The sequence below is a fragment of the Pteropus vampyrus genome, unplaced genomic scaffold (assembly GCF_000151845.1).
Source record: "Pteropus vampyrus isolate Shadow unplaced genomic scaffold, Pvam_2.0 Scaffold24, whole genome shotgun sequence".
Classification (NCBI taxonomy): domain Eukaryota; kingdom Metazoa; phylum Chordata; class Mammalia; order Chiroptera; family Pteropodidae; genus Pteropus; species Pteropus vampyrus.
This window is the reverse complement of record NW_011888805.1, coordinates 5,002,176-5,012,074: the sequence shown is the minus strand read 5'-3', so window position 1 is coordinate 5,012,074 and position 9,899 is coordinate 5,002,176.

Genomic DNA, 9,899 nt, shown 5'->3' with positions numbered 1-9,899 from the left:
GACTTAAAATTTTAACTGAAGTCTCTAGGATAAATAGGTTAATTATGGGAGCAAATAGGGTTCCAGCAGAGGCTAACCACATGGGTCAGGTATCCAGGATATAAAACCTGCCCTAAATAAGCTTCGGAGAACTCTGTTTTCCTCAAGAGCCAGAGTCCAGTGTGAAGAGAGAAGGGATCCACAGAGATAAACAATGATGAAGTCTGCCACGTAAGAGTTGTCTGGGGCATTTGAGTAATGGGAGGGAGGGTACTAGGGGGAGGCGGGTATTCTAAGCTAAAATCTTAGGATTAGACCTGTAAGGAAGGCTAGCGAAGCCTCAAGCAATACTTAGAAGAGGCAGGCAGAGGATCTTAACTATTTTAGAGCCCTGAGGGCTATTCACCAGAGTAGCCGAAGCTGTTAAGGATATCAAGGGTCAGTCCTGCAGATGGAGTCCAACAAGAAGAAACTGCTGTAATCGTCTCATAAGGGGACCAGAGCTCCTTGTGAGACTGCGGTAGGTAAGACCTACCGAGCTACCAAAGATTGTACCATGACACAGTGGTCAAAATAGAGAAGCAAGTATGTGCAGTGGTGAGGTGATGGCTCATCTGAAGAGATGGTATTGCCTGGCACCAAGCAGAGACACCTTTCACATATTACCTGTAGAGTATCTTATCAAGGAATAAAGATGATGTGATACACATCACTGCAATTCCTTGATGTCTCCAAATGGGGGCCACATTTTTGTTCCCTTAACAGCACATTCTTTTCATTCCTGAATGGATATTGACAACTTGGAAACTTATCAAAAAGAATTCCATTCATTCTGTGAAGATCAGTAAAGCCCATATTATGATCTGACCACAGGACTGCTGAAATGTCTATTCCGAAATGTAAAAGACTCCCTCAAATATCTGTATAAGATTTGTTCTCTATATTTTATGCTTTTCCAGTTTTCTTCACAGAAAAATAAACTTTATGCCATGGAGTTATTCATCAACAAGTAAAATGAGATTAGAAAAATGGAGCAATCATTACAGTTTTTCAGAAAATACTATAAAATCTTTGTTTTCGAAGGCAAGATCCATATCTGAATCCTTATGTATCAGCTACTGAGCAACATAACAAATGAGGAACTTACTGGACTGCCTTACTTTTACCCAAAATTTTGAAACATAATCTTACGTGTACGGATTCACCCTCAGAATTGACAGGAATTTTTCATTTACCTTTTTTTTTTTTCCTTAAGTGCAGGATTGATATTGTCCATATTTAATTAAATAATATAATTTTTGATATTTCGTTCATTGTGTTTTGTTTTTCATTAATTCTGCCTCAAGTATTCACTTATCTTCTTGACAGAAAGCTTAATATTTCCTCCTTTCCATATGAACTCTTGTGGGTGTTCTTGATATTCAAAAAGAAGTAAATCCAACTTTCACATCCCAGTGGGGAGAGCACTGGCATTGAACCATCCACACCTGCCCTGCTTCTTGCTGCCCACTTAGCTGATTATGAAATTTGTTGTGAATTGCCCTGTGGAGTTGAACAGATGATTCTGTGCGTTTGGGACTGATTCCTGGGTTCTACAAGGGAGATGCCCCCATACTCTTTACTTTCCACACGTGGTCATCCCCCCGAGTGCCCAGGATGACTGGGTCTGGGTTCCCACAGGGGACTGCTCTCCATGGCCAGCTCACTGAACTCATATGGATGGCTGTCTCTTCCATGTCCAGGATACCTGTATGTAGGTTCTCAAAGAGGTAGTTCTTTGTAGTTAGCTCTTTCAGTTGACATACTGTGTTAGGCAAAATAATGCTCTCCCCGACCCGTCCCCGACCCCCCGCAAGGATGTCCACTCCTAATCCTCAGAACCTGAGAATATATTATGTTTCATGGCAAAAGAAAATTTAGATTGCAGATGGAATTAAAGTTGCTAACATGCTGACCTTGAAATAAGGTTAGCTTAGATAATCTGAGTGAGCCCAGTGCAATCATAAAGGTCTTTAAATGGGGGAAAGGAGATGTAGAAGAGTCAAAACCAGAAGGATAGCATCATGAAAGAGATGTGACTGGTCATTGCTGGCTCTGAAGATGTCAGAGAGTCTTGAGTCAGCCTCTAGAAGGTGAAAAGGCCAGGAAATGAAATTATCCCTAGAACTTCCAGAAGGCACACGGCTCACCTTAATTTTAGCTCATTGCGACCCCTTTTGGGCTTCTGACCTCCAGACCTATAAGATAATAAATCTGTGTTGTTTTTAACCACTAAGTTTACGGTAATTTGTTAGAGCCACAATAAGAAACTATTACACATGTATGAGCTCCCTAAATTCCCAGGATGCCCTTGCCTGGGTTTTCAAAGTGGTAGCTCTCTACAGTCACTTCTTTTGGCTTGCACATCTCCCAGAGGGCCTTGGGATCCATGTCTGGATGTTCAAGGTGATAAGTCTCCATGGTTAGCAATGTTGGCTCACAAGAGTGGCCATCTCTCTCAGTGCCTGGATGCCCATGTCTCTGAGCTCATTCCTTTCAGTTCACACAACATGGCCATCTCCAGAAGTCCAGGGGCACTGGGTCATGACTGTTCCTGGAGTCTGAGCCCTAATGGATTCAGAACATCTGTTCTTTCCGTCCTAAGGAACAAGAACTAAATGCCCGGAGTAGGAACGCTTTTACTTGTAAACAACCCTCAAAACACAAAAGGTCTAACTAACCGTCTCTGATGACTGCTTCAGAGCTGGTCATTAATTTCCTGAAGGAAGGTTATCCTCAGTGCTTCCACAGGGCCCCATAGCTCATTCTGAGGAAGGCTTCCTACAGCAGTACCAAGTTTTTGACCTTTCAGGGGCCAACATCTACCTTTCTACAAGTGGGACCAGAACTAAGTGAAAGAAGCCAGACACAGAGAGTTCATATAGTATGTCCATTTAGATAAAATTCTAGAAAATGCCAGCTACTCCATAATGTCAAAAAAGCAGGTTGGGAGCAAAGGGAGGGATGGACTACAAAGAAGAAGGAGGATTCTTTCGGGGTGATAGAAATTGTCAGTATCTTGATCGTGACAGTTTCACCAGTGTGTCTACCTGTCAAAATTCATAAATTATACATTTAAATAGATATGATATATTGAATGTAAATTAAACTTCAATGAATGTGTTTTTTTAAGGGATGAAGAGTATTATTCAAAGGAAAATCAAGGGATTAGTAAAAAAATTAAAAAGTCCACAACACAGAGAAAATAGTCAAGGAGGATTTTATTTTTTTGCCCTCAAACTGAATATATGATGTTGTTCGTATACTTTCTACCCAAAGTTAAAAGTTTTGCTTTTATTTCTGTTATCATCTTTGATAAATAGGAATGATATCATGCCACAATATGTCCTTAAAAAGAAAAACAAAAACCTTACAATAGAAAGATGGTTCCTAAGATAATCATTAAATCTATATCACATTAAGAGCCAACTTCACACTTAAGAGTGAAATTCTAAAGACATTCCCATTGGAATAAAGAAAAAAAAACTGTGATATTTATTGTTGCCAAATTTACTGGAAATTCTGGCTAAAAAATAAGATATCGAGCCTAAATAAGAGTTTTATTATTAGCAAGGAGGAGAAAATACATCCCCTCCTTTCCTTACCTGTTCTCTCCTTCTTCTTGTGGATGATATTATTGCAGACTTAAAAAAACCCAAGAGAGACTCAGCTGAAAACTCTTAGAGCTAAAAAGAGTTCAATAAGGTACTATGTTACAAAGATATAAAAATCAATAGCTTTCCTGTATACACAAGTGACTTGAAAAAGAAAAAAAATGCCATTAAATAGCAAAAGAAAAAAAAAAAGTCAAATAGAAACTAAAAGGTAAACGACAAACTGGGCAAATACATTTTCTACAAATATGAAAAAACATTGTACTCTTCTTGATCTATAAAGCGTTCATACAAATCAATAAGGCTAAAATCCCCACAGAGAATGGGTATGAACAATCATTTCACAAACAGGAAATACAAATGGCCCATAAAGAAATCAAACAATTGTTCAAAGTCACCAAACCTTTAAAATGATAATCATAACAACAAATGTTTATTATTTTGTTTCTTGTCAATTATGGCCAAAGCTGACAAAGTATGATGGTTATGAATTGATATAATCTTGAGAACTATATATAATTGGATACAATATTTCTGGAAAGCAATTTATTTTTTATTTTGTTTCTGGATTATTTTACATTATACTTTTTTTTTAAGTCAAACCTATTAATTTTTTCTTTATGATTTCTTTAATTTCTACAAAGTGCTTTTCTATCTCATATTTTCTTCTAACTTTTTACGGTTCGTGTGGGTTGTTTTTTTTTTTTAACATTTAACTCATGAATCTGTCTGTATGTAGCGTATCTTTATTAGTGAATGTGTCAAATGAAGATTTTAAAAAGTTTTCAAATATTTTGGAGACATTTCAAACACTGTTTGTTGATTATTTCCCCTTGATTTGTTAAGATTTAGTTACATTTGGTTCTTTTTAGGATTTCATATTCTGTTTCATTGGCCTAGCCATGGGTAAAGTGGTGCTTAGAACATGGGTTCTGGAACCAGACTACTCATGAGCTTTGGAACTTGGATCATTTTATTTATCCTTTCTGTACCTTTCTTCCTCATCCAGAAAATAGTGCTAATAGGTACCTGTCTTCCGTGTTTTAATTATGTTAAACCTCTAAAACACTTAATGTGATGTCTGGTACACTGCACATATTAAATGAGTCTTAACAATTATTAATATGCCAACACCACATCGTTTTAATTTCTACAGCTCTGTTTTATGTTAAAAATATTGAAAAAGACAAGCCTTCTTCACTTCTGTTTCTTTAAAAGAATTAGCTAATCGTAACACTATTTTTGAGTCAAAAATCTTGGAGTGATCCCTGATTTGTTGTTTTCCCTCATTCCCCTACCTCCAATCCATCAGTGCTTGCACTAAAAAAGTGATAATCCAGAATGATTTTTAAATGTAATTCTGATCATGCATTCCCCTGTTTAAAATCTTTCTTTGACTTCATTCCACTTGGATAATGGAGTGTCTGGTCCCTCCTTTACCCCTCTGTGTCACCTGTACCTCCTCCTTCCCCTTGCTCATTACATCCAAGCCTCTCTGACTGCTTTTCTGTGGCTCATTCATCCTGCAGAGTTTTCACATCTGCTGGCCTCTCAGCCTGTCCTACTGTCCTCTGTGCTCTTGGTACCTATGATGCCTCAACCTTTAGGTATGTACGAAGGTCTCATTTTCAGAAAGGCCTTCCCTGACCATCCTAGCTTAAGGATCCCCTTTTTCCAGCTGTTTCCTATTAGATCACCCTATTTATTTTCTTCAAAGTATTATGCCTATGAGAAATGACCTTGTTTATTCACCTTTTTTTTTTTCAGTCTCCCCTGCTGCCCTCCCTGTTTCTCTGTGAGCCCCTGCAGTCCACCTCGCACCCTTCACTCCCACAGACCCTGCCTTCAGAATGGATCCTGTGATGGAATGCTATTCTGAGATAGAATGTACCAGAAAACTTATCAAACTTACATTGTTTTATTTCTCTACAGGGCAGTCTCATCAAGGCATTAAAGCAGGGGGAGGCCCTACACCCCCCTTCCCCCCCACCCCCTCATCCTGGCACCCCATCTGTCCATCCGTCTGTGGCCTGTTAGCAGCGGGCAAGCGAGCAAAGCTTCATCTGTATTTGCAGCCGCTCCCCAGCGCTAGCATCACTGCCTCAGCTCCAGCCCAGACCATCAGGCATTAGATGCTCATTTGGTCCCTGGTGCCAACAGGGTTGTGGACCGGTACATTAAAGGTAATTTTTATCTACTCCTCCCCCTTCTGTCATTTCAAGCTTAGAAAAAAACAAACCGGAAATTGCCAAGTCCTAAAGAGGACCACCAAACTGTTCTTTGTTTTGTTTTGTTTTGTTTTGTTGTTTGTTTTATTTTGTTTGAGCACCACCTCCCACCCCCATGAAGCTGGAGTCGAATCAAGAGAAGTCAAAAAATAATTTTATCTCCTCTTCAGAAAGGTAGAATTTGCTTCCTGAAAGCCATAGGATAGCATTTGAACGTCTTTCATGTTTTTCTGTGTGAGTCAAAGGCCTCCAAACCAGAGAAATTGCTAAGCACAGAACAATCACTACGCAGGTCTCTGCCTACTGAATCTTTTGGCCATTCAAGGGAACTAGGCTAGATTGTCTCCGAAGGAAAAGAAAAGGAAGACAATTAGGTGGGGATTTTTTTTTTATTTTCTTGAGATATGATTTGCACCAGTAAATTTCCCTCTTCTTGGTGTACAAGTCTATGACTTTTGACAAATACCATTGTGTAATCAATACCAAAATCAAGACATAGAACAGTTCCATCAGCCCCCAAAGCTATCCTCTCTCTCTATTCTCAGCAACTGACAACTGCTCTGTTTTCTGTCCCTAGACTTTTGTCTTTTCCAGGATATCACTGAAGTGAGACAATGCAGTATGAATTCACTTGAGTCTGGCTTCCCTTACTTAATGCAATGCATTTGAGATTCTTCCATGTTGTATGTTTTAGTAGTTCATACTTTTACATCGCTGAATAATATTCCATTATATGAATGTACTCACGAGTTGTTTTCAATTTTTGAAGATTATGAATAAAGCTGCTATAAACATTTGCTTTCAGATTTTTGCAAAAACATAACTTTTTATTTCCCTTGGGTAAATACTTAGGAATTGGATTGCCAAGTCAGAGTGTAAGTGTACATTTCACTTTGTAAGAAATTGTCCAGTTATTTTTTCCAAAGTGCTGTGCCATTTTGTATTCCCACTAACAATCGATTTCAGTGTTTTGGGGGTTGAATTGAGGAAGACCCAATTCTCAGGTGTGTTGGGTATGTCCCAACTTTGGACATCTGAGTGAGGGGTACCTTAGCGCCTGCTCTAGCACACAGTCTCTGAAGACTGGTTTCTGTGTGGACTGGATGTCCTGAATACCACATGCTGATGCCTTGGAAATCTAGGTGAAGAACCCTATAGCTGACCTTGGCAACCACTGGACTAAGAATTAAGACAGTCCCCTTTTATATTCCTAAAGCCGTAAGCACTAAAGTTCTTGTTTGATCCAAGGAGAAGAAAGGAATTCTGAAAAATGTCTTTGGGACACCCTTTGTAGATGAAACTGAGCTGGGTACGATTTATAGAAATCAAGAAATATACTGTGTATCTCAAATGTCTTAGAGTATCATATTGAGCTCCCAGTATATGCCAATCACTACACTCAGCACTTTTTGTACATCATTTTTTGATCCTTAAAACAATCCAACAAATTAAGTATATGCATCATTTAGGTATCAAATTTAGGTATCAAAACTGAAGCAAAAGATGATAACTCTGATCTTGTTACCACTCTGCTAAACCTTTCGCCAGCCTTCTTTCTCTGTTTCATATCCTGTCACTTCCCCACTCTCCTCCAAGGCTCCAGCCAGACTCACCTCCCTACGCCTGTCGCCTGACAGTTCCCCGCCCTGGGCCCCTGCACGTGGTATTCCCTCTGCCTGGGAGGCTTTTCCTGATTCTTCTCCTTCATCATCCTTACTCACTTTTATGGCCCCCTTCTTGTGTCCACTCCCTTGAAATTTCCCTGACTCATCCAAAAAGGTCAATAATTCACTCCATCGTCTCTCCACTGGAGTCCATACACTCCCGCCTCCTTGGCTGATAGTCTGAGCTTTGAGAAGTTCCTTTATGTCTGTGCCTAGCAGAGAGCCTGGTGTAGTAAGATAGAGTAGCTCTTTTTAGAGTGAGAAGAAGGAAGAGAGGGAGGAAGGATGAAAGAGAGTGATGTTGAAGGGGAGGAAGATGTTTACTTTTGTAGCCTAGTACCCTAGAGAGAAATAGTCATTTGGCCCAAAACTATGACCCAGCTTTGGCCTCTCTCATAAAACAATTTCACCTTCAATTTTACACTGAATACAAATAAAAATGTTTATAGAATCATCAAATCTCGAACCAGAAGAAACATTAGAACTCATCAAAATTAGTTTCTTATTGCTTATTTTTCTTTTTTTAATGTGACCTTAAATGCAGGCCTACTTTTTACTGTATTATGCTTCTTTATCTTCGTTTCCTTTGTTACCAAGCTCTGTTTATTACTTGAACTTCTCGTCTTTCTGTTATTTCATTTTGATTATGTATCATCCATTCTGATCTCTGCCAGTTCTTTTCAAATATTACTTTGATCCCTCTTCTCTCATTCGTGATGATTTTATCAACCTGTATTAAGGAAACAAAATTGTTCATGAAAGACACTCACTTCTAATGCCATGTACTTTGGAATATTATTTCCTAAACAAACACTTATATTGTATTTATGTGTGTGTGTTTTACATAGAAAGTCTGATGAGTGAAACTTTGTATAAGTGTGGGGGAAGGGGAATACAGCAAAACAAAATTACAATTATGAAAGTAATCTAAGTTAGAAGGGCATTGGTATTGTCTTCAAGAAATGTCTTTAGGAAGTTTAATTTTAATTCGAGCAGCACAGCTTTTTGCAAACCATTCATATCTAAAGACTACCATGCAGTGAAATACCAATCAATTACAAAATATCTTTCAGCTCCCTAGCATGTCTAATTTAAAATGTACCAGTACCTTTCATTATGTGTTAAAGTCTTTGAATAACAATTCCTTCTTCCATAAGTTAAACTGTAATATACAAAGAGCCCTCCAGGTTGATCGTGGCTTTAGGAGAGGCCCACATGGCCCAGTGAGGGAGGAGGAAGACACTGGCTACAGAGCAGATAGATTCCATCCCACAGCCGTATCTTCCTATTGAGAGCAGAGTGTTCCAAGCACTAATGGACAGATCAGACTAAATTTGCATTTATGAAATGAATGATAAATGAAATTAATTAATACATTTTCATCGATGTCCCTTATCATCTTAAATAAATCGTAATTTTAAAGAAAATGGTAAAACAATTAGATTATTTTTTTGGTCTGCCAAATCACTGTTAGTTACTACATGATTAAAAGTAATTCTTTTTTCATATTCAGTTTTTATTTATTATCTTTCAGAAATCATATTTAATGAAAATAGCTGGATAAGCAAACAAATAGCATGTACAAACACTTGTTTTGAAAAACTGAACTATATGCCTCTCTTTTTGTCAGTCTGTCTAATGGTTTACATTTTTAAGTGCTGGCCACACACTATTGTCCTCAAAGCCAAGGGACATTTCTAAGGAAATAAATATCTTAGAGCAGGGGTAAGACAGGATAAACAGAACTGGAAACAAACGAAATCCCACATAAATATGATGTCTAATCATTTTAGGATGGCACAAGCATGGGATTTGAAAAATGAATCCTAATCCACTGCTTGTCCACCTTTTCAGGCTCAAAATTTAGCTGTCCCCAGGGACTCCTGTTCTCCAGCCACACAGCACAGCGTCCTGCTGAGCTCTTTCCTCAAGCTTCTGTGTACTCACAGGTGCCCCCGCATCCTGGGGTGCCTTTGCATCTCAGATGCCACTTCCTCTGGGAATCCTTCCCTGATCCATCCCCTCAGGCAGGTTAGGAGCCTGCTCCTCTGGGTTCCCATGGCACCTTCCATGTACATCTCTGTTTTGCCACTTGCCCTGAATTGCCAGGTCATTATTAGTTAATGTCTGTCTCCCTAAATAGATTGCATCCATTGATTCATTCATTCAACACACAGCAGTGCCGGGAGAACAAAGGCCAGTCTGGGTCCTTCCTGTCCTGAGGTAGCTCACAGGGAGTAGGGGAAACAGATTAGCACCCCAACAACTACAATCTTGTGTGAAAGTGACATAACAGAGATACACACGGGACATTATGGCACTGTTCAGGAGCAGCTGTTGCCTGGCTTGGAGGTTGGGAGGTGTCAGGCAAGTTT